At 39.5% G+C, this 23,480-nt stretch overlaps 1 pseudogene; it reads left to right on the top strand.

Annotated features, from left to right (window-relative positions):
• Window positions 1-5,289: 5,289 nt before the first annotated feature.
• Window positions 5,290-8,977, top strand: LOC101978187 (protein arginine N-methyltransferase 6-like; annotated as a pseudogene).
• The last annotated feature ends 14,503 nt before the right edge of the window (window positions 8,978-23,480 follow it).

The raw sequence follows: 23,480 nt of genomic DNA, 5'->3' as shown, positions 1-23,480 counted from the left end.
ACGTCATATTCTGACAGTCCCTATTAACTCTGAAACCAAGGGAAAGAAATAGTTAGAAGGGGAGAGGGAGAAAAGAGACGGTGCGAAAACTGAAACCAAAGGCGCCCAGAAAGCTGTAGAAAGAAACTTTTTTGGCTGCTGCTGTTGTTGTTGTTGTTGATGATGTTGTTGTTGTTGTTGTTTTTAACCCCAGAGAGGCGTGATGGCACTAACTGCCATTGAGGTTTAGTTTCCCCCTCGAGGCATCAGCCCGCCATGAATCTCCCTGTCCTCCCCGTGCCTCCCGCTTCCGCCCAGTAGTGCGCTGCACATCGCGGCCACTGGGGGCGCCCCAGCCCGAGTCGCTGAGGTGGAGACAGCGACCATACTCTGAGCTCCCCTTCTCACAGATCTCTGAAGGATGGCGACAAGGGCGAGGTGCTCACCTAAAGGTGACTTTCCCTGGGCCAGCTGCAGCACAACCGCTAGAAGAGGTCAGCCCAGGTTGGTGCCTCAACCGCGCTGGGCCTGGGCTATTGCGAGAGAGAGCTAAGGCATTGCCGCCACAGCCCCTGGAGCCCCCTGCCTTGCCCCTGCGCTCAGCTGGAGGCCCCAGCCCTGGATCTGGGCGGATCTGGGGTTTAGCGGAGCTAAGGAGGTGCACCCGACTGTACTGCCCCCTTGCTGCCCCCTGGCTCTCACAATGTTAAAGAAGTGTAAATTTAAGGTGGACTTTCAGCTTGAGGAGCTCTCTTCTGTACCCTACGTCAATGGGGTCCTCTTCTGCAAGATGAGGCTGCTGGACAGCAGCATCTTCACCCCATAGTCTTCCAGGTAAGGTGCCCTCCGGGCTTCCTGCTCTCCCTGAGCTGTCACGCCCCCTGCACAGCCTTGGCTGGTTCCTGGGCAGCATCCCTTCCCTTGGCCCCTTCATTCCAGCCAGGCAGCCAACCTCCTGAGCTCGCTGTCCTCCAGGGACCGGTCTGAAACCAGTCAGGAATGTATCCATCAGCACAAAGTGCTTCACAAATGGGTTTATCTAGGCTGGCCTTGGCTTCTGCATTCCTGGCTCCAAATGGTTTCTGGTGACAGCTCCTCCCAATTTTCCAGGAATGAGAGAGATGACCAAAGGGAGAGAGGATGCTTCTTATTTTCCTTAAGAAGCATTAAGTGCTTCTTACAAAGTAAAATTGGAGCTGGTTTTTTTTTTTTTTAATTACCCCAGCTGCTGGAGTCCCAAGAATCTGCTCTGAACAGCCTGTGTTTGGTGTCACTCTTTTTTCTGGTGGGCTAGGCAGAATTTTGCATGCCCAGATTGAGGCTGAGGTAGGCCAGGTCAGCCTTAATTCAAGGCAAGTATTCCTAGCAAATGAGGCAAGAGTTCATGAGACTGTAGATTGCACCTCAAGCTCCAAGCTAATGCTCATCGAATTACCTGTCTTGAAGTGACCCACTGTGAGTCTCAATGTGGCAGGAGGGAAGCCCAAACTCTGTGCTCATTTTGAAATGAGCCTCTCCCTGTGTGCCCTGTGTGCTCTCTAGGAGAGACATTAGTAGGTCCCAGAATGCAGCCAGGTGTGGCAATGTTCCTTGAGTAATTTCAGGGTTATTCACAGATTGATAGATTTGCCCTAGGGTGTTTTTTCTTTTCAATAAAATAGAAAACAAACAAACAAATAAGTTTATAACTGAATTTTTAAGTTCTTGAGGTCAAGGAGAAGGGTTAATAATCTTTTTTTAACCCACATTTAGTGGTCACAAACTTTATTTTTAACTAAAACTATTGTACTTTCTTTTTTTTATCTGTCAGCTCATTAAAATTGTAAAGGAAATAATGTCAATGGATTGTGGAATTGGAGCCAGAAAATTGTCCATTGTGTCAATGTTGAAGTCTATGGGAGCCCGATAATGTCTGGTTGGATAAACCAAAGGATGTGTAAAGAACTATTGATTCTCAAAATTAATAAAATAGGCCAATGAGGATAATTTTAAAAATTAAATTTCGGTAACAAATCTGAGGATATTTAGCTAATTAATTTTAGTACATAATGTTTAGCACACCTATAAGAGAATACTGAAATATTATAATATTTAAAATAATATGTGTGTGTGTGTGTGTGTGTGTGTGTGTGTGTGTGTGTGTGTGTGTGATACCAGCTTCCAAGGTAGGAAAAAGCCTATATCAATTCTGAATGTACTGTATGTGAAAGTGACAGTCTTGTTTTGCTGCTAGGTTCTACCCCCTGCCTGGAGCAGTTGGGTGAATATTCCTGGCCCAATGGTGACACCTGGTGGTCAGGACACTTTTTGGCTACCTTCTCAAGTCAGTTATTTAGTCATTGCAGGCAAACTAGTCCACTAGGCATTTTGAATATAAATTTTTTTTTGTACCTGGGCTTGAACTCAGGATTAGTGGACGACTGAGCCACATCCCCAGCCCTATTTTGTATTTTATATTTATAGACAGGGTCTGGCTGTATTGCTTAGCACCTCATCATTGCTGAGGCTGGCTTTGAACTCATGATCCTTCTGAAATATACTATCCTATTTAATTCTCACAGAAAGCCTAGGGATCCACATTTTGTGAAAAAATAATTTAAAGTCCCCACAGTTGATATATGTAATGCCGAGATCCTGATACAGGTGTAACTTTAAACAGGGTGATGCCAGATAAAGGGGGAAAAGTGTGTTATGTGCTGAGGAGTTTCTAAATAGGCAGCTTCCTAATGGTATTAAGGTGCGGTGGGTATCATTTGATTTGTCCTCTGCAAGACTTGGAAATGAAAAACTATCCTGTGATATGCTTCACCCTTTCTCTTCCAACTAACATCTGGCTTTAATCATGGTAAACACAGGTAAGCATATTGCTTGATATTTTGTTCCTTTTTTCCCTTTTAGGCTGAGCAGAGAATGGGAAAACACTGATTTTTTATTTATTCCCCCATTCTTCCTCAATTCTTTTAAAAATTTTTAATTTTTTTTTCAGAATATTATGTAGTTGGAATTGAACAGTTTGGAGCCCTTTCAAACTGGTATCTTCTGCTTAGTAATGTGCATCTAAGCTTCCTCCATGTCTTTTCATGGCTTCCTAACTTTTTTTTAATGCTTAATAATATTCTGTTATCTAGAATTCAATTCATTTGTTTTCATCAGAACATCTTGATTGCTTCCAAGTTTGGGCAGTTATTAATAAAGAAGCTATAAATATGCATAGTTAGGGTTTTATATGGATATGTTTTCAATTCACTGGATTAAATACCTGAGAACATGACTGCTGGACTACATGGTGAAAATGCCATGCTGTATAAAGGTGAATGGTTCACTGGAGGCCAATAATTAACATTCTGCTTTGTAAACATTAAACTTAAGGTCAAAAAAAGTTAAATGATTAACTCAAGTATTACACTAGTAATAAGTGATAGAGCAGGTCTAAACTTTGGGTTTTCCCCCTACTGGTCCAAGAGTTTTTACTGTCTTATATGACTTACTCATTACATGACAGAGAAAAAGTTTAGATTTCTTACCCAGAGGTCTAAGTCTAAAATTATCACAAAGCTCAAAAAAGACTGCAGTAATGTCATACCTAGAACTGGGTTGGGAAAAGGTACAATCTAGAAAAGTATAATATTTTAAGACCTTCAAGAGTGATGAGGATATTGAAGTTTCAAATAAGCCCAAGAGTTTTATTTATATTTAAAACTTGTTAAGTTAATAGTGAAATAGAAACTTATACGAGGGATGAAAATACTTACAAATCCCATATCCCATAGGGTTTAATATCCAGAGTTGGGCTGGATTTTTGGCTCAGTGGTAGGGCACTTGCCTAGCATGTGTGAGGCACTGGGTTCGATTTTCAGAACCAAATAGAAAAATAAATAAAATAAAGTTATTATGTCCAATTATAACTGAAAATATTTTTTTAAAAAATACCCAAAGTAAAGGGCTGGAGTTGTAGCTTGGCAGTACAGTGCTTGCCTAGCATGTGTGAGGCCCTTCATTATAAAAATAAATAAGTAAAATTAAGGTATGTTTCAAACTACAACTAAAAAAATAAATATATTTTTTAAAAATCCAAAGTAAATAAAGAACTCCTTCAACTCAACAAAAATAAAATTTGATTAAAAAATTGGCAAAGGATTTCTCCAAAGAAGTTGCCCAAATGACCAATAAGCACAAGATGTACAGCATCATTTATAATTAGGGAAATGAAAATCAGAACTACAATTAGGAACTGCCTCACACCCATTATGATTGGCTACTATTCAAAAATAATAATAATAACAAGTTTTGACAAGGGAATGGAAAAATAGGAACCCTCTTGTGTTGTTGGTCGGGTAATCAAAAATAGTGCAGCCACTATGGAAAACAGTATGGCAGTTGCTGAAGAAACTTAATAAGCAATTTCACTTTGGTATATAAGTCCCCCAAAAAATTGATAACCAAAACCAAACAGGTATTTGGACACCAATGCTCATAGCATTATTTGCAGTAGCCAAAGGAGTAAGCATTTTAAGTGTTCATCAAAGGTTGAATTGATAAACTAAATTTGGCATACACATATAGAGTAGAATAGTATTCATACTTAAAAAGGAAGGGAATTTTGATACATCATTAATTACATTTAAGGATATGATGCTATGTGAACTAAGGACAAATACTGTATAATTCTACTTAACATTAGTTAATCTGACCAAGAGTAGTAAGATTCATAGAGAAAGAAAGTTAAATTGGTGATTGCCTGGGAATGAATAGTGGAATATGGAGTTGCTAAATGGAAATGGAGTTTTGGTTTTGTAAGATAAAGAGTTCTGAAGTTTGGGCACACAACCATGTGACTTTAATTAAGCCACTGATCTGAACTGTACATTTAAAAATGGTTGTGATGGTGAGTGGTATGCGTAGTCTACCATTAATTTAAAAAAATATGTAAATATTTTGACCAAGCTCCATATATTTATGAGGCTAAGCTAATTACTTATGTGTTATTACATTCAGGTAAAATAAACGAGTGTTAAAAAAAATATTCTTTAATACTCAATTTTTGATGAGTCCAGTCAGTCACTCTACAAACTAATATGATTTAGTAGACATGTAGCTTAGGATTATACAGTGATTAATTTTTATTTGACACTTTTGGAAATTTTCTCCATCATAGTATAACTGTTGAACTCTGAGGCATTGCCAAGTTGTTTTTCAAGAGGCTGCACTAGGAAATGCTTTCTTGACAGAAAGCATCTGTGCAAGCAAGTGTGCTTCAGGTTAGCTGTGTTCTGGGGACTCAGGGTTCTACAACATTTAGATTTCAAGGTCATGGTAAAACATGTGAAGTTCAATGCCAGGACTGTGATGGTACAAGAGGGGAACATTAAAGTACCTATAGGACCCTCAGCAGAATCCTCACCATGGATGGACCCTGAGGACATGAAGGTATAGTGGGGCTGTGATGTGCCTGGCCTCCTGTGAAGGCAGGGAAATTGGGATAGTGTGAAACTGCTGGTGAATCTGCAAAGTGAAAATGGCTCCAAAAATCCGGGGACTGGAAACCAGGAGCATTCTACCTCTGAACTGCATCTCCAGCCCTTTTTACAAACTTTATTTTGAGACAGGGTCTTGCTAAGCTTCCCAGGTTTTCCTCAAATATGCAATCCTCATGCCTCAGCTTCCTGAGTAGTTGGGATTATAGGAAGGTCAAGGCAAAGGTAAATTTCTGTTTTTTTTTTCTTTTTATGTTTTATGTTTTGTTTTGTTTTGTGTTTTTTAGTACTCGGGATTGAACTCAGGTATGCTCAACCACAAAGTCTCATCCCCAGCCTTCTTTTTTTTGTATTTTATTTAGAGAGAGGGTCTCATTTAGTTGCTTAGCCCCTTGCTTTTGCTAATGCTGGATTTGAATTTGCAATCCTCCTGCCTCAGCTTCCCAGGATGGTGGGATTACAGGTATGCACCACAGCACCAGATGGAAGGTCAATTTCTTGATTTAAAATAATCAGGCAGATCTGTGGCAGGGCTGCTTAAGCCTGTGGATAGAGATCCATATGTTTAGTTTTTGTCTCCACCTATTTTTTTTCCCTATTTTCTGTTACTTGTCCTTACAATACACTCAATCATGTATGTGCAGCAAGGCCTGTAAATATAGACACCACCCATTAGTCAGTGGTGGACCTCTCTTACTAAGTGAAAAAGAAACAGTCCAAAATTACTCTAGGAGTAGAGTGGAGGTTGCCAGGGACTGAAAGTTATCTTCATTAAGGGTGAAAATTTGCAATTTTCCAAGATGGAAATGTTCTGAAGATGGATGTTGGTGATGGTTGTACAAATGTGAATGTACTCAATGCCATGAAACTGTAGAGTTCTAGTTAAATATTAAATTTTGTGAGTATTTTACTAATATATATATATATATATATATATATATATATATATATATATATATATTAGAGTAGAAAGGAAATAGGAGGAGGGGGAAGGAGAGGAAAAGGGGAAGTACTGGGGACTGAAGTAAAGAAAATTTTATTCCATGATATATAATTATGTCAAAATGAGCCCCACTATTATGTGTAGCTATAATATACAAATAAAACATTCAGAAGTAAAAAAATAAGCTGTGTTGATGAAGATTTACTACTGATATACCACTCTTTAAAATGCCTTTTATTAATTGATTTTTTTATATGACAGCAGAATACATTACAATTCATATTACACTTACAAAGCACAGCTTTCATATCTCTTGTTGTATATAAAATATATTTACACCAACTTGTGTTTTCATACATGTACTGTGGATAATGATATGCAAACATAAGTCAAATATTATTCAAGTCAAAATATCTGACTTTCTCTCATCTTATTTTCCCTTTTCAGGTTGAATCCTATCACTCCTATTTCAAAACTTAGCTCACATACCACTTTTACTAAGTAGTCTTTTCTAATTTCTCAGCCAGAATTAACAGTTCCATTTTTTTTAACTTACCCTTAACCAGTAATGGGAAAAAGCATATGCCCCAGTAAGTCCCAAAGGTATGTATGCTAGAGAATTGAAAATAAAATGTTCACATAGAAACTTGCACATGAATTTCATATGGCATTATTCATAAGAGCCAAAAATATGTAAATTACCCCATGATCTGTCAACTGAATAAAATGTGTTGTATCCATAAAAGGGAATATTTGGCAATAAAAAAAATGAAGTACTGATACATGCTGCACTGTAGGTGAAACCTGAAAACATCATGTTAAGAAGCCAATCACAAAAGACAACATATTGTATGATTCCATTTATATGAAATATCTGGAGAATCGTAGAAGGGCGGCATCAAAAGAGGGGAGAGAGCTGAAGAAGAAGAGGACGGGGAGCAGCAGGTGGACTTGCCATGATCCAGACCCCAGAGGACTAAGAGCAAGCAAGCAGGACCACCTGTACTAGGAGTGCTACAGGGACATGTCGGGAAGGAGAGAATCTCCAACTGCATCCTCACCAATGCCTACCACCTTGGCATCCTGCGGAACTGGGCAGCTCTGCAAGGCAAGACCTTGTTGGAGGTGGGCGCAGGCACCAGCATTTTGAGCATATTCTGTGCCCAGGCTGATAGTGCCATTTGGAAAGAGGTCCGAGAGGTAGGGCGGCTCAATGGGCTGGAGGACCAAGTGCATGTCCTGCAGGGTCCGGTGGAGATGGTGGAGTTGCCAGAGCAAGTGGATGCCATCGTGAGCGAGTGAATGGGCTATGGATTTCTGCATGAGTCTATGCTGAGCTCTGTGCTGCACCTGCACACCCAGTGGCTAAGGGAGGTCAGTATGCTCCTACTGGTTTTCACTGAGTTCTTTGTAGCCCCCACCAGCGACCAGATGCTGGAGTGGCGCCTAGGCTCTTGGAGCAAGGTGAAGCAACACTAAGGCATTGACATGAGTTGCCTAGAGTTTCGCCACAAGCTGCCTTATGAGCCACTCAGAGATCTTGGTGCAGGGTCTGTCCAGCCAGGATGTGTTGGCCTGGCTGCAGCACTTTGCTCAGCTCCAGCTGGTCTGCGCTGTCCTGGAGCTGGAGCTGGAGGCAAGGTGAGTGGGCGATTACTCTAAAGCTGTTATGACTGGGCACCCATGCATGGTTTGGCCTTTTGGTTTCAGGTGACCTTCCCTGGGGGAGATTCGGAGAAACCGCTGGTGCTGTCTATCTCGCCTTTTCACCAGGCCACACTCTTGAAGCAGGCACTCCTCTACCTAAAGGAGACAGTACAAGTGGAGCAAGGCAGGGACATTTCAGCATAGATCATGCTGCTTCCCTCCCAGGACAACTCTCTTCACCTGCTCTTTCTGCTGTGCTACAAAATGGGGGACCAGGAGAAAAAGACCAAAGACTTTGCCATGGGGGACTGAGCGTTTCTTTTTCTCCCAGCCACCTCCCAAGGCAGCTTGGCCTGTTTGGGAGAGGAATAGGGAGGTCGGAGGAGAAAGGGAGATTTCATGTGCAAGTAGGGGACTCTCTCTCTTTTCCCTCATGGCTCTTGGGGAGAGAGAGTGACTTCAGTCTCCATTAGAGGAGATTCTTCTGGCAATTTATAAAGTGATCTCCTCAATCACACATACAACATGCTTACTGATAGGCTTTTAAGCCTTAAAAGCATGTGGTAACAAGCACTTGTATTTCCATTTCTTTTCTTTCATGGAAGAAAAAAAAAGATGGATAAAATGTCAGTTGATGGTGGGTCCCATGCACAAACTAAACACCTCACACCTTATCTAAGTCTGCAGCTGGGAAAGGGTATAAGAGTTCAGCTCCACTCCAGAAGTTTCCACTATGACTTTACCTTTCCAGAGCCTTAATTTCTGTGTCTGAATTCCCTCCATTGCTAGATGCCTGTAGGTTATGGTAATTGTTCCTCATTGTTCTCAAAATAAAACTCATTACTGGTAATTAAGGGGTGGAGATGAGGAAGTAGTTTATATAGCCCAGTTCCTACTACTTTTATTGGGTGCTAAAGTTTATGAACACATGAAAATGGACTTTATATAATTATATAGCATACCTAAGAATTTCAAAATCCACATTTATGAGAAAAAACTCTGAAAAACTGCGAAGTAGCATGGATTTTAAAAATTCTTATTACTATTAAAACTGAACCAAGAAAACGTCTTATTGTGTTCCATAATATTGGAGTAATTTTGAAACAGACTGATAGAGAAGGTTTCTGGACCTAAAGCCAGGCTTTATTCATTACCATGGGTACATTATCTAAGCTCACTAAAATAAGGAAAATACATACCCAGCTAGAAAAGTGTAATCAATTTAAACATGTGGAGGGATTAAATGACTTGGCCTATTTACATCTAGTGAAAGTTTCTTTCTTTTTTTTTTAACTTTTTTTTTTAAGATGACCCAAATGTGAAAGTTGTGAATTTGGGAAAATGGCTTGTAATGAAGAGTGAATCATGTTGTCCAATTTATTTAACTGATGTTTCCCTTTTTATCTCTATGGCGAATAAAACATTTGCATTTCTATTATTTTTAAAGATTAAGTAAGATTTGTGTGCTGTTTATGAGTTATAATGCTTTTTACCTTTTTAATGCCAGTTCTTAAGTGTTACAAACCCTTCAGAACATAGCTTCAGGGCAATTCAAAGGACTAAAGTATTGTTTTTGCATATTAATAGCTTTTATATGCTAATAGAAAAAGTGAGGGAAGTTGTGTTCTTAAGTACTCTAGCATTTTATTTATTGTAACTTGCATTCTCTTTTTTTAATTGCATATTAAAGTATTTAAGTATAAAATTAAAAATAAAAGAAATATCTGGAAAAAGCAAAATCTTAGGAACAAATGGTAGATAAATTGTTGTCACTTGAGTCTGAGGGGTGGGAGGGAGGGAGGTATAGAATGACTACTAATGAGTGCAAGCTTTCTTTTGGAGGTAACAAAAATGTTCTAAAACTGATTATGGTGATTTCACATACTGAATATACTAAAAAATATTAAAAACATCTTTTAAATAGATAAATTGAATATTATGTGAATTATATTTAAAAAGTTGTTTTAAAAAACAAGTGTTTTCTGATTAATTCTCATCAGACACAATCTAATCCTTTGGACAAGTACATTCTTTTATTTAACAAATACCTGTTGAATATCTACTAGATACTATTTCAGGAATCAAACTACTTGTTATTTTTTTGCTTTTTTTAATACTATGAAATTATTTTTCTTGGTGTTTATTCTTTTATCTGTACAATGTATAAAGATTTTATTATTCTGACTTATCTTGATTTCCATAATCTGTATAGTGGCTATTATTTTTATTAAGTTTAGTTTTTTTAGGATTAGATTATGTATCTAAATTCTATTAGAAAATTTTAACTTGTATGGCAGTTTATACTCAAGAGCAAATTTTATCATGTGTAATGTTAGACTGTGAGTTTTATGTTTATTATTCCTACCAATATATCCATTATGGATTGAATATAATATTTTTTTTTCTTAGGTGATTCTAAATATTGTCCTCCAGCCTCTGTCTTAGAGTTTAGGGAACAAAGTTCTTCAAGTTTGACATTTCCCACTTTTGGCAGATTTGCTAAGACATGGACAGAACCATGAAAGAATGTTGAAAACATAGTGTCCAGCAAGAGAGCAGAGAATGTTTTAGAATATAGTGAGGGACAAGAATGCAAAGTGTATTGAGTATTAGATTTTGTGTGGATGCCAACATAAAAATTGGGCTTACTTCTGTTAGGTGCAGGACAGGCTGAGTAAGCTGTCTGCAGGGCATGCCAAACAAAGTTAGCTGCAGGATGACCTGGCCTCTCAAACCCTCTGTCTTGTTCTTTATCACCTGTTTGCTTTAAGCCCAAATGCCCAAGCCCCAGCTCAAGGCTGAGCACTTTGCCCGCCTGCTCAAGGCTGAACACTCAGCCCACCCCTCAAGGCCGAACACTTAACCCCCTTGTGCCAACAAGGCAGCTTGCAGACCCAGAGACCCCATTAGATTTGGGCTATAAATACTCCCTCCTGCTGGGCCCCTCTCTGTCTCTTGCTATCTCTCTTGCTTTCTGTGTCTCTCTCTCTCTTGCACATGCTCTCTCTCTCTCTCTCTCTCTCTCTCTCTCTCTCTCTCTTTTCTCCTTTTTTGCACTGCTGTAATAAAGAACTCTTGGTTGATCTGAGTGTTGTGGTCACTTTCCTTTCATTGGTGTTGAATCCCAGGAGAGAGTTAAAACCCACTTTTGGGTCCCTCTTCCTTCAGAAGTGCCACTCACTGGACAGCCTGAACCCATTTCCTCGAACACCAGAACTACATCCACCACCGGCCTTCGGAGCTCCTTCCCTTACATGCTGGGTGCAAAATTCTGAAAATACCTAAACTTGGAGTTCAGGGGATTAATTGATTACAGTAGAAGCTGTGACCTCTGAATCTGACTGCAACCAAATAAAACTGTTTTCCTATCTTCACTGCTATCTTAGGTGCCTTGCCTTGTCCATCCCTAGAACAATATAATTATATACATTTAAACATTGTTTATGTTTTCATGAAATGGTAAACAGATTTGATTAATTGTGTACTACAAATAACAAAATATCTCTTATTAAATTGAAATAATTTCCCCAAATTCAGAAATTTACAAGGTTCTAAGTATAAATTTAATAGAAGAAAAACTTGTTTCTGGATAAGAGAGTCTATTAAGTAAATAAGAGGGTTTAAGCAAATGATAAAAAACGTCTGTGTACATTGGATATATAAGTTTAAGCAAGTGATAAAGAAGGTCCATGTACATTGGTTATGTATGTAAGTTTTCTGAGCAAGTAATCTTGAAGGAATTCAGGGTTATACAACTGTGGTTAAACAACAACTGTTATTTTGCAATATTGTAATACATTATTTCTTTAAGAGCTAAACTTGATTAATATGAAAACATCAATGTAATTGTGGTACTATTACTCTTCTTTGTATATTAAATGTGTTCATATTTTCCAGGTATAAAAGTCTTTAAGATAGGAGCTTTAAAAAAATTATATCAAGCTGAGGTTCTACAAAAGATTGAATGGTAATATTAGGCTTATAAAGATAACATATTGGAGATGTATTATAACTGGACCTGTTATGAATAAGATTAATATAAAGTTCTATACTCTGGGTACAATTTAAATTTAATATCATATTGTGTTAGCTAATATTCATGTGACATCAAGCAACAATATATATAAAGTTTATAAAATAATATATTTAAAAAAAAGATCAACTTCAATACTATAACACTTTACCTAAGATTTTTAAAGAGCCCTGGATTACCTGAGTTAAGGTTATGCCTTTCATCTTACTACATGTCAGAATGACCCCCAAGTAGGCCAAACTTCAGCTAAAGCCCAATACTCTTAATTTAAGGTGAAACTAACATTGCTGGATGTTTATGATCAAGACTTAAACTTAAATTAAAATGGCCAAGAAAACCAATATTTGGCTCTTGCCCTCTGAGTCAGTCTGAAATTAGGGAACAGGGAATTTTTCTAAAGTGCTTTGCAACTCTAGGTCACATAACCTCCTGATCAGAGAGACTATTGAGACCACTGGAGAATGAAAAGCCAATCAGTGCATTTGCTATGAAGAGGAGGTTCATTAGAGACAAGAGACATCCCTGATGCTTTCAAGGGAAGCCACATGGTCAAGCAAGACCTGGACCCATCCTCGCACAAATGGCACTAGCAGAACTAAGAAGCTGTTCTCAAGTTCCCCCACGAGTCACCCCTATGGGAACTCAGCTGACTCTTCACGATAAATAGAAATAAAGTCAATTTTGTCCAGCTTGCTCTTAAACACCTACCAAACAGTTAAGCCAAAATACAGACATTCCTAGGAGTAATGAAAGACAAGAACAGCTAGAAAAGAGGAGGCAGGAACCAGGCCAACAGTCTCCATGGGGAATGTTAAGTCAAATATTGCATTGGCTCCTCCCCCTCGCAGGACACTATTAGTTCTCTTTATGTTTCTCCTAATAGCACCATGACTATTGAATTGCCTACAAAAGTTCCTGCAAGATCAGATACATAAATTCACCAACCAGTCAGTCAATCAACTACCAGCCCCTGATGCCCAAGACAGAGACCTGGGACTCAAGACCAACTCCTCTAACTCCAGAAACTCTTTGCCTATCTAAAACTCCCTGTAACCCCTTTTTTTTTTCAGTTTTCACAACCCCTCTTTCACGTCCTAGGAATGAGAACTACTGTCCAGCAGGTCTACTCTGCTTGTTCAGTCTGCTCTACAGTATCCCCACAAGGAAGCAACAAACCTAAACTCCCCACACGTCAGATGAGGAGCTACTAGCCATGCAAAGACTGGTAGATCAACTTCACTCACATGCCTAGGCACAAATAGCTTTGCTACCTACTTACTTTGGTTGATACTTTTTCAGGTTGGATAGATGCCTTCCCCACATCCAGGGAAATTGCTGACACTTTTCTTCATCCTCATTGAGGGAAGCATTCCCAGGTTAAGACTTCCCACCTCCATCCAGTCAGACAACAGTCCCGCCTTTACTTCTTAGGTTTTTCAACTAGTCTCCAAAGGCCTCAACATCACTTAGAGGCTCCACATCCCCCACCAACCCCAGTCCTTGGGTAAGGTTGAGAGGCCTAATAGCATTCTCAAGGATCATCTCACTAAAGTTGCTTGAACTCAGGCTCTTCTGGCCCAATTTCCTACTGTTAACCTTCACCTGAATTCAGATAGCCCCAAGAGCCCCCTCAGGCCTTAGCCCCTTTGAGCAACTATATGGGTGCCCTTTCTTAACCACTCAAAGCTTTCCAATCACTCCTCCTCCCTTTGTGTCCTACATGTCCTATCTCACACTTCTAGAAAAACTCCTAAGGGAAGATGCAGACCAGTGCCTTCCTGTGTCATTCATTGCCTCAATCCCAACACAACCACAAACTGAATTGGACCCTCTTCAACTGGGTGACTCAGTTTTACTTCAGAAACTGCATTCTCAATCATTGGAGCCTTAATGGATGGGACCCCATACGGTCACACTTACTATCCCAATGGTGACCAAGCTTTTGGGCAACTCCCCCTGGTACCATGTCTCCTACCTTAAAAGGAACCTGTTCCAAATGTCCAGTCCTAGACTTCCACCATACTCACCAAACTCAATATTTCTCACCAACCCTCTTCTTCTTTTACTAATCATTATTCTCCCTCAAATTTTTATCTCAAACCACAGATGCTGCTTCTACAACCAAGCCACCAGTATGACACCACCCACTCTCACTTTATGGGTCAAGGCAATTACTCTTCCACTAGCTGCAATCAGGCTGTCACCATTAACATTACTGAATTCAATCAAGCCACTTCAATACTTCCTAGAGACTCTACATCAAGACCAATGACTGATACCAAAGATCTCCTCCCATCAGAAATGCTTTGATGCCATTGACAACCTATGGCTTCAAGGAACTTTTATGGACTTTACCCCTACAAAGTAGTTGACTATAGCCACTGTTATTTTTTGTTGAGAGCCACAGCCTAGTAGAATGGCTCCTGGCATTTTGCCAGAATTATTGGTTGAGAGGCAAGCCATTAAGATGATGCTGGATTGAAACAGGTTGTGTATTCAATTGTATATAGACCCCTGCTGTCCGCCTGGGAAGCCTGCTACTTTGAAGATCTCCTGAGGATTTCTGGGGAGTTCACCTTGGTTGGTAAAGTTCTGGTGGTGGGAGTTCCGGTTGGTGTGTGATGTGCATAGAAGGACCGCGGGGGTGGCGTTTTGTTCTCAGGAGTTCGAAAAATAAATAAAGTTTCTTCTTGCTTGAGCAGCTTGTGATTTGTGCCCAGCCAGACTGCAGCAATTTTTGGTTGCCCTGGTGTTCTCAGACCTGTCCCTGCCCCCAACATTACTCCACTTTGCCTTCTAGGCCAAACTCCACCCACCACTAAGCAGGAAGTAGCCAGAGGACTTTACACAATCCCCCGTGTCACTTAGAAAAGCAAAAAGGGAGGAATTTTAAGTGCAGGACAGGCTGAGTAAGCTGTCTGCAGGGCATGCCAAAAAAAGTTAGCTGCAGAATGACCTTGTCTCTCAAACCCTCTGTCTGGTTATTTATCACCAGTTTGCTTCAAGCCCAAATGCCCAAGCCCCAGCTCAAGGCTGAGCACTTTGCCCCCCTGCACTTCGCCCCCTTGCGCAAAGATGAACACTCAGCCTGTCACTCAAGGCCGAACACTTAACCCCCTTGTGCCAACAAGGCAGATTGCAGACCCAGACACCCCATTAGATTCTGACTATAAAAACTCCCTACTGCCGGGCCCCCTCTCTCTCTCTCTCTCATGCTCTCTCTTGCTTTCTCTGTCTCTCTCTTGTGTTCTCTCTTTCTCTCTCTCTCTCTCTCTCTCTCTCTCTCTCTCTCTCTCTCTTTCTCTCTCTCTCTTCTCTTTCTCTCTTTACTCCTCTGTTGCACTGCTGTAATAAAGATCTCTTGGTTGCTCTGAGTGTTGTGGTCACTTTCCTTTCAACTTCTGTTGCCAGTATGAACTTTAAAATTTTTTTTAGATGTAGATGGACACAATATCTTAATTTAATTTATTTATTTATCTGTTGTGCTGAGGATCCTAACCCAGTGCCTTAAAAATGCTAGGCAAGCACTCTCTACCATTGAGCCATAATCCCATCCCAGCAATATGATGTTGAACTCACTTTTGTACTGAGTCTAAAATTATAACAAGATCAGTATAAAAAATTTGGAGAATGCATAAAATTACCAAGAAGAAAAAATGTTACCCATCAGTGGTTATCACTATTAACATTTTGGAGCATAGCTTTCTAGTTTCTTCTGATTCATTTCTTTACATAGTTGAAACTAAATTGCATACATGTATTTTAACTTATTTGGTTTTAAACTGACATTATAAAATAAGCATTTTCCATGTTGTTAAGAACTTTAGCATATGTTATTTTAATAGTGCCATACAAAATATTCTTTCAGGATTGCAGTGTAATTAAGGATTGTTCGTTTTAGATATCCCTATTGTCTACAATTTACTGCCTTTATTTTTATACATATCTCTTTTGTATCTCTGAATGTAAGGTGCAAGTAAGGTGTATGAAGGTATGTAGATGATTGAGGGATAGCAAATAAAACAATACCCAAGGACCAGAGGATAGAATTTTGGTAGAAAGAGATCTGTTTCAGGAAAACGAGGGGCATGATACACGAATAAATATATGAAAAATAAAACGGCTCTGGCACTGTGTGGATACATGGGGTGGGGTTAGAGATGCTGCCTTTATTTGACAATATATTATCGAGCTCTGAAGGAGACCTTTCACTGAGTCCTAGGAGCAAAAACCAGGTTTCCAGGACTAAGTGAGTGAGCAAGTGGTGAAGATCAGAAGCATGGAGTGTAACTGTATTTTTGGGAGGTTTGTTGATAAAGAGAAAGAAAAAATGGAATGAAGTAAAAGGGGAAAAAAAAGAACAAGTAGCATTTTTATTTAATGTTTTTATTTTTGAAGATAGAGACTGGAACATTGTTTGGGCCAAGTTATAGCATAAGAGAACATAGGGGGTTGGGATTGTTTCTCAGTAGTAGAGCACTTGCCTGAAATGTGTGAGGCACTGGGTTTGATTCACAGTATCGCATATAAATAAATAAATAAAAGACTATTAATAACTATAAAAAAAGAGAGAGAAAATATGGATACAAGTATTAAAAACAAACTAAAGTTTGGAAGTCCATCTGTTGTTTTACATTTTTTTCTTTTCTGTCTTAATCCTGGTAGTTATTTTTAGAAGAAACTTTCAGACTCCTCATAATCATTTGGTATTTCCATGCATTGTGGCTTAGAATCTGACAAACACTCAAGACTTATTTTAGCCTAATGAAATGAGGAACTACACATAATGTTGATTTTAGACTTTGCATGTTTGTTTTTGCTTCATATGTTTCATAGTAGCATAGCATTAAAATAACCTCATTTAGTAACATCCTCTCTGAAATTTTATATATTTTTATATATTTAAATATATAAAAACATACAAAATTATATAAAATTTTATATATTTCCTTGTTCACAGACTGCAACCACATTTCAATAGCAGTTTCTGGGAATTCTCTAGTGCTGATGTCTAAACAAATTATTAACATTTTATCTCCTATTGTTAATCTTTTTTGACCTGTTCAGGTTCCCATAATGTTTTCTATATTTAAAATATCACCTTTATGTCTCCCCTCTGCATTTTGGCCATTCCTTATTGTTAATAAATGACTTCTAGCAAGTTCACCTGACTATCTTTCTTGGATTGTTCTTCTCAAATAAAGACAGCAGCTCTAACACCACCAAATGTATCCACAAAGTGCCAGAGCCATTTTATTTTCTATACAAAAGATTGTTCATAGAGCTTGCAAAAGAAGGTAATTGGTCCTGAAATTTTGCTTTAGACTAAATTAATAAAGAATCTTTTATAAGCAACTGTAAATGAGCCACTATAAATGACACTTACAATTTCTACTAATGGAAAAATAATCATCAGGCTAAGAATACAGATAATATGTATTTGCGATTAAATAAGTTAAGAATTGTAAATTCATAATATTAATAAAGTGCCAGCTTCCTTCAGCAACCAGGAACTCATTAATAACTGCAACATTAGCACTTAGCATTTCCTCATTTGAGAAAACTAATATATCAGCTGATTACGAGTCAAAATGAATTTTTAAACTCTTTTTGTTACTCTAACTTGTATAAAACCTAGCTGCTATATAACTCTCTGCTGAATTATATTACCTTCAAAGAAACATCTGTTTAGCATTCAAAATAATTAAGATTTTTTTTTTTTGCAGTTTTTCTAACTCAGCTACCTGTTCATTCTAGGTTTTCTAGATGTGAGAGGTGGTATCAGACAGGTAAAGTAATGCAATGTCATGCATAAATATGAAGCTTATTTGTACTAATTGTGATCATTATCAGCAGGAAATTCCACAGTAAAACTGTGCCATCATTGCACCAGAAACAATACAACACCAAGAAGAAAATATAGGATCAACATTCCAGCATACAGGTATAGAAAATGACTTTTTCAATAGGACCCCAAAAGCTCAAGAAATAATGCTAAAAGTTAATAAATGAGATGGCACCAAATTAAATGGCTTCTGCCCAGCAAAGGCAATAATTAAAAATGGAAAGAGAGAACCTAAAGAATGGGAGAAAATTTTTGCCTAGCTACTGTATTCAGAGAGGATTCATATCTAGAATATATAAAGTACTCAAAAAAATCAAATGACCCAATTAATAAATATAAACATACTAATGTACTAAACAGACACTTCTAAAAAAAGTACAAATGGCCACAAATATATGAAAAAATGTTCAACATCATTAGAAATTAGGGAAATGCAAATCTCACAACAGTCAAAATGGCAGTCATTAAGAATACTAATAATAATAAATGCTGAAGAGGATGTGGAGAGAAAGGGACACTTTTACACTGTTGGTTGGATTGTACATTAGTATAAGCACTACAGAAATCAGTATGGAGGTTCCTTAAATGGAACCACCATATGACTCAGCTATACCAATCCTCAGTGTTTATCCTAAAGAATTAATGTCATCATATTATAAGGTTACATATATATCCATGTTCATAGCAAAACAATTCACAATAACCAATCTATGGAAGTAGCCTCGGTGTCCATTTACAGATGAATGGATTTAAAAAAATGTGGTGTACATACATGATGAAAATTTATAGAGCCATAAATAGAAATAAAATTATGTCATTTGAAAGAAAATGAATGGAAACAGAGACTATTATGTTAAGCAAAATAAACCAAAGTAAGAAGATCAAGTGTTGTTATGTTTTTCTCTGATATGTAGAGGCTAGAGAGCAAAAGGGAAACAAAAGTTGGGGTGGATCTCCTAAAAATCAGTGGGAGGTCAAAAAGAGGAAAGGGACCAGGGAGTGGGAGAAAGGGAGTGAGGGAACAGTGCTAAAAAATGGTATTGGTCAAATTATATTCTTATAATGTGTGCATGTATTAATATGTAACAAAAATCCCATCAATGTGTATAACTATGATACACCAATAAAAATATTGAAAATGAAATTCATGACACAAAAAGGAAAAGAAAACTATTGCACTAAAGAAATACCCCAGCATGTATGCTCAGTACAGGCCTTTTATATACAGTCTCCATGGAATCTCATCCTTTTACAGATGTGTAGATACAGCCCTTCCAGGCTCCTCCCCAGACCTTCCTTCAAAGTAAAGCTAGCTAGTAGTGTTGCTGTTTCTTTGATGGTAATTTACTTAAGCTGCAGGAGTTTGTATGTTTGTGATATCATTATTGTAAGGATAACCCAGACAGCCAGAATGGAGCTTTATACTAAAGTTTGCAGCATTTTTTGTGGTGTTTTTTCATACTCCAACTGTGTCATATTTACTGTTTCATTTTAATCTCAATAATGTAAACATTTTTCATTCTTCTTCTTAACTGTCTCTCCAAGTATGTCCTGGTGGCCTATACAGGCTTTTCTCACTCCACTACTTAATATTCCTGTTACAGAAAACCCCCATACATTTTACTTTTCTAGAATTATGTATTTCTCTTTTGTAAGAACTTTTGTGGTAATACCAGCAAAATACTATCATAATACATTTAAAAATTACATTAAACTCTTATCCCTTTCTCCTGTATCTTTTCTTTACAATGCAACTACTACAGAACTACATGTAGTAGACTCCAGGAGTTTACCAGAACAAAAGAAATATGTTAAGAAGGGACATAAGAAAAGCTTTGGAGTGAAGTCTAAAATCATAACATTTTGTGGTTTATGTAATGCTTTATGTGTATCTAAAAAAACAGTAAATATTCCTTCTTATAGTTTTATTTTTAATAAGAAACTACTCACATATGTTTATGGGGTACCATGTGATGTTTCAGATAAATTAGCATATGCATCACCTCAGTATTTGTCATTTCTTTGTGATGAGAGCATTTAAAAATTCTTTCTTAGCTATTTTGAAACACACCTTATTGCCAATTATAGCCCTCCTCCTATGTAACTTAACCTCATGCCTGTTTACCAAACTCTCCCCTTTTCCCCAATTACCCTCCTGGCCGCCTCCTGCCTCACTGCCACACACATGAGACTTGGTAAACACCATTGTACGCTCCACTTCTATGATTTTGACTCTTAGATTCCACATGTTAAGTGAGAGCATAGGTTTTTTTCTCCCACTACTTGGCTTATTTCACTTAACATAATATCCTCACTTAACATACTCTCATCCATATTGTTAAAAACGCAGAATTTCCCATTTCCATAGGGTGAATTGTATTTCATTGTGGATGTATACCACCATATCACTTTTTAAAGAATCCCTTCATTTGCGCGGGGACACAGGTTATTTCTGTATCTTGGCTATTGCAAGCAATGCCTCAGTTAACACAGTGGTATATACACTAAGAGCCACAAGTTTCTTGAGGAAACTGCCAATAAAATTATAAAATATGTGCCTATAGAAAGTGTTCACAACTGTTATTTTCACCTGTGTTTTTAGAATTTTCACAAAGGGCAAAAAGACTTTTTGTTCAAATATACAGCACTTTTTAAATAACAGATAACCTCAGTTTTTCTTATTTTTTAAGAGCTTTTTATTTGTTTTTTTTCAAGTTATTGTACATTTCTTTGTCTTATTAAGAAAGTTGTTAGTTTTATGCATCTCTAAGAAACATTTTTACCTTCTTCTGAAAGGCATAGTTTGGACTAGGTATAGACACCACAGTTCACATCAACTTCTGAGTTCCTATTCCCTTGTTGCTTTCTCCATTTTTTTATAATTGCAAGACTGGGATTGAATCTCGTGCTTAGTTGTCCTTTATTCAAAGCTGCATTCCCAACTTTTTTAACAAGTGTGATGAGATGTATCCATCTTAAAGTACTATGCAGAATGTATTCACCATCCAGTACGACTATGTAGTGCCAGTAGAATAGTTCCATTGCCCTAAAAATCCACTAGGTACCATCTTGTCTTCCTTTCTCTACTCCAACCCCAGTTCCATTCACTTTATTTTTAGTTTTACCTTTTTCAGTAGGTCACAGTTCATAAACTGATTTTAACTTCCTATGTCCTCGAAGGTGCTGAAGTCTGGCTGGGCACAAAATAACTGAGCCGCCACAAATAGCAACTCTTTATTTTGGAACTCTCACCAGCACTCTACACACACTTCCTAGGAACACACTCCCTCTACCGGGGTCCTTGTGCAAATTTTTCTGGACCCAAGAGAACTCCAGGGGATCTCCAAAGTAGAGGGCACCAGAGGCAGCAGGATCTGCCCTAATCCCAGAGCCCCAGAGCAGCCCTATTCTCGGGGCAGGGTCACCTTTCAACCATTCCCTCTGGCAAAATACCAGAAGTCCTTTGACTAAACTGTGGCTCTGGACAGGAAGAATTTTTGATCTTATTGAAATTGGGGTGTTTTGTTTGATTTTCTAGACTGGGTGTGTGTTCTCAAAATTTCATTATGAGGTCTTTCCTTGGATTAATCCTGCAATTTTTCTTTCATTTTTTTATTGTGTCTTCTGCGTCTTTATTGTTCTTTCTAGAAAGTGTGGAATTGATGAATTTGTATAGCTCTAGCCAAATGCATTTACTTTCTTCAATGAGTTTGACTTTTAGACCCTATATAAGAGAGACCAAGCAGTATGTGTCTGTATCTAGGTTATTTCACTTGGCATAATATCCTCCAGGTTTATCTACATTGTTGCAAATGGAAAAAAAATTCTCCCCCTCAACCCAGTTCATGGGGCCTTTGCCTTCCTGCGGAGCCCTTGTGCCGGGGCTTCAGTAGCTTCTGGTAAAGTGGGGGTATGAGTGGGGGTGAGGGTGGGGTGTGGCACTCTGCTAGCAATGTCCTTGATGGCCACTCCGACACCATCCAGTTGGCCTCCAGGCACCACATGACCCTGGGAATGTCCAGGAAGTGTGAAGCTGCCACACCTAGCCACATTGCCTTGGCCTGCGGTGCCCAGGCTCCGAAGACCCAGACAGGCCCCTCTCAGCACCTTGCCATGGAGCGTTATCCAAGCCCAAGGTGCTGGCATCCAAAGCACCCTGCCAGTCTTGGATCTGATGCTCCTGCAGCCCTGGGTTGGGCTCTGCCCAGTCTCATCCCCCTCTGGGGATGGGGAAAGGCCCCATCTTTCGGTTATCTTCTTGTCAGAGCTGTAGCACCCCAGCCATAGTGGAAGTCCCAGCTGTGACACTCTGGAGGTCCTCCATGACCAAGGAGGTCATCTGAATAGTGCTGACTTTCTAGCTCTCCCCTGGCTCTGGCGGCATAAAAGTTCCCCCCCCACACCCAGGTTATGAGGTCTCCCACCTGGAGGGGTGAGTCCCCTCTACATGGCTGGGGGGGTATACAAGCTCCCCCTGACACCCAGGTGGGAGGGGTCTCCGGCCAGAAGGGGAAAGTACCCTCTACCTTGGCTGTGGTAGTGTAACAGCTCGCCCTGACACCAAGGTGGTAGTGGTCTAATGCCTGGAGAAGCGAGTCCCCACTACCTTGGCTTCAGGGGTTTTAGGAGCTCCACCCACCACACCCAGGTGGGAGGGATCTCCCTCCTGGAGGAGCAAATCTCCTCCCTGGCTGTGGAGGTATAGGATCTCTCCCACACACACTGGTAGGAGGGGTCTTCTGCCTGGAAGGACCAGTCCTCTTTACCCTGGCTGTGGTGATATATGAGATCCCACTGACACATAGGTAAGAAGTGTCTCCAGCATGGAGGGCGAGTCCCCTCTAGACTGACTGTGGCTGTATATGAGCTCCCACTGACACCCTGGTAGGAGGGGGTCTCTGGCCTAAAAGGGTTGATTTTCCTCTTCCCTGGCTGCAGGGGTTTACCAGCTTTCCCAAGACCAAGGTTCAAGAAGTCTTCTGCTTGGAGGGGCGAGTCCCCTCTATTCTGGCTGCTGTGGTTTAGGAGCTCCCCTCCATACCAACATGGGAGATATCTCCCACTGGAATGGGCGCGTCCCCTTCACCCTGGCTCTGGAGATACATGAGCTTCTTCTCACACCCAGGGGAACGTGGTCTCTTGCCTTGAGGGGCAAGTCCCCTCTACAATGGCTGCAGCAGTATAAGAGCTCCCCCGACAACTATGTCAAAGGGGGTCTCCCACCTGAAGGGCGAGTCCCCTCTACTCTGGCCAAGGAGGAATACAACCTCGCCCTGGCACCAAGATGGGAGGGGTCTCTTGCCTGGAGGAGCATGTTCACTTTACCCTGGCTGCAACAGTATATGAGTTTCCTCTAACACCCAGCTGGGAGCAGTCTTTCAACTGGAGGTGCGTGTCTACTCTACTCTTACTCTGGTTGTATAGGAGCTCCCCCTGATACCCAGGTTATGGTGTCTCCTGACTAGAGAGTTGAGTCCCCTCTACACTGGCTGAGGGGGTATAGGAGCCCCCCCCATAGCCAGGTGAGAGGGGTCTCTCTCCTGGAGCAATGAGTCCTTT

Source organism: Ictidomys tridecemlineatus, chromosome 11 (assembly GCF_052094955.1).
Source record: "Ictidomys tridecemlineatus isolate mIctTri1 chromosome 11, mIctTri1.hap1, whole genome shotgun sequence".
NCBI classification, from domain to species: Eukaryota; Metazoa; Chordata; class Mammalia; order Rodentia; family Sciuridae; genus Ictidomys; species Ictidomys tridecemlineatus.
Note: the sequence above shows the minus strand (reverse complement) of the source record. Positions and strands in the feature narration are given on the sequence as shown.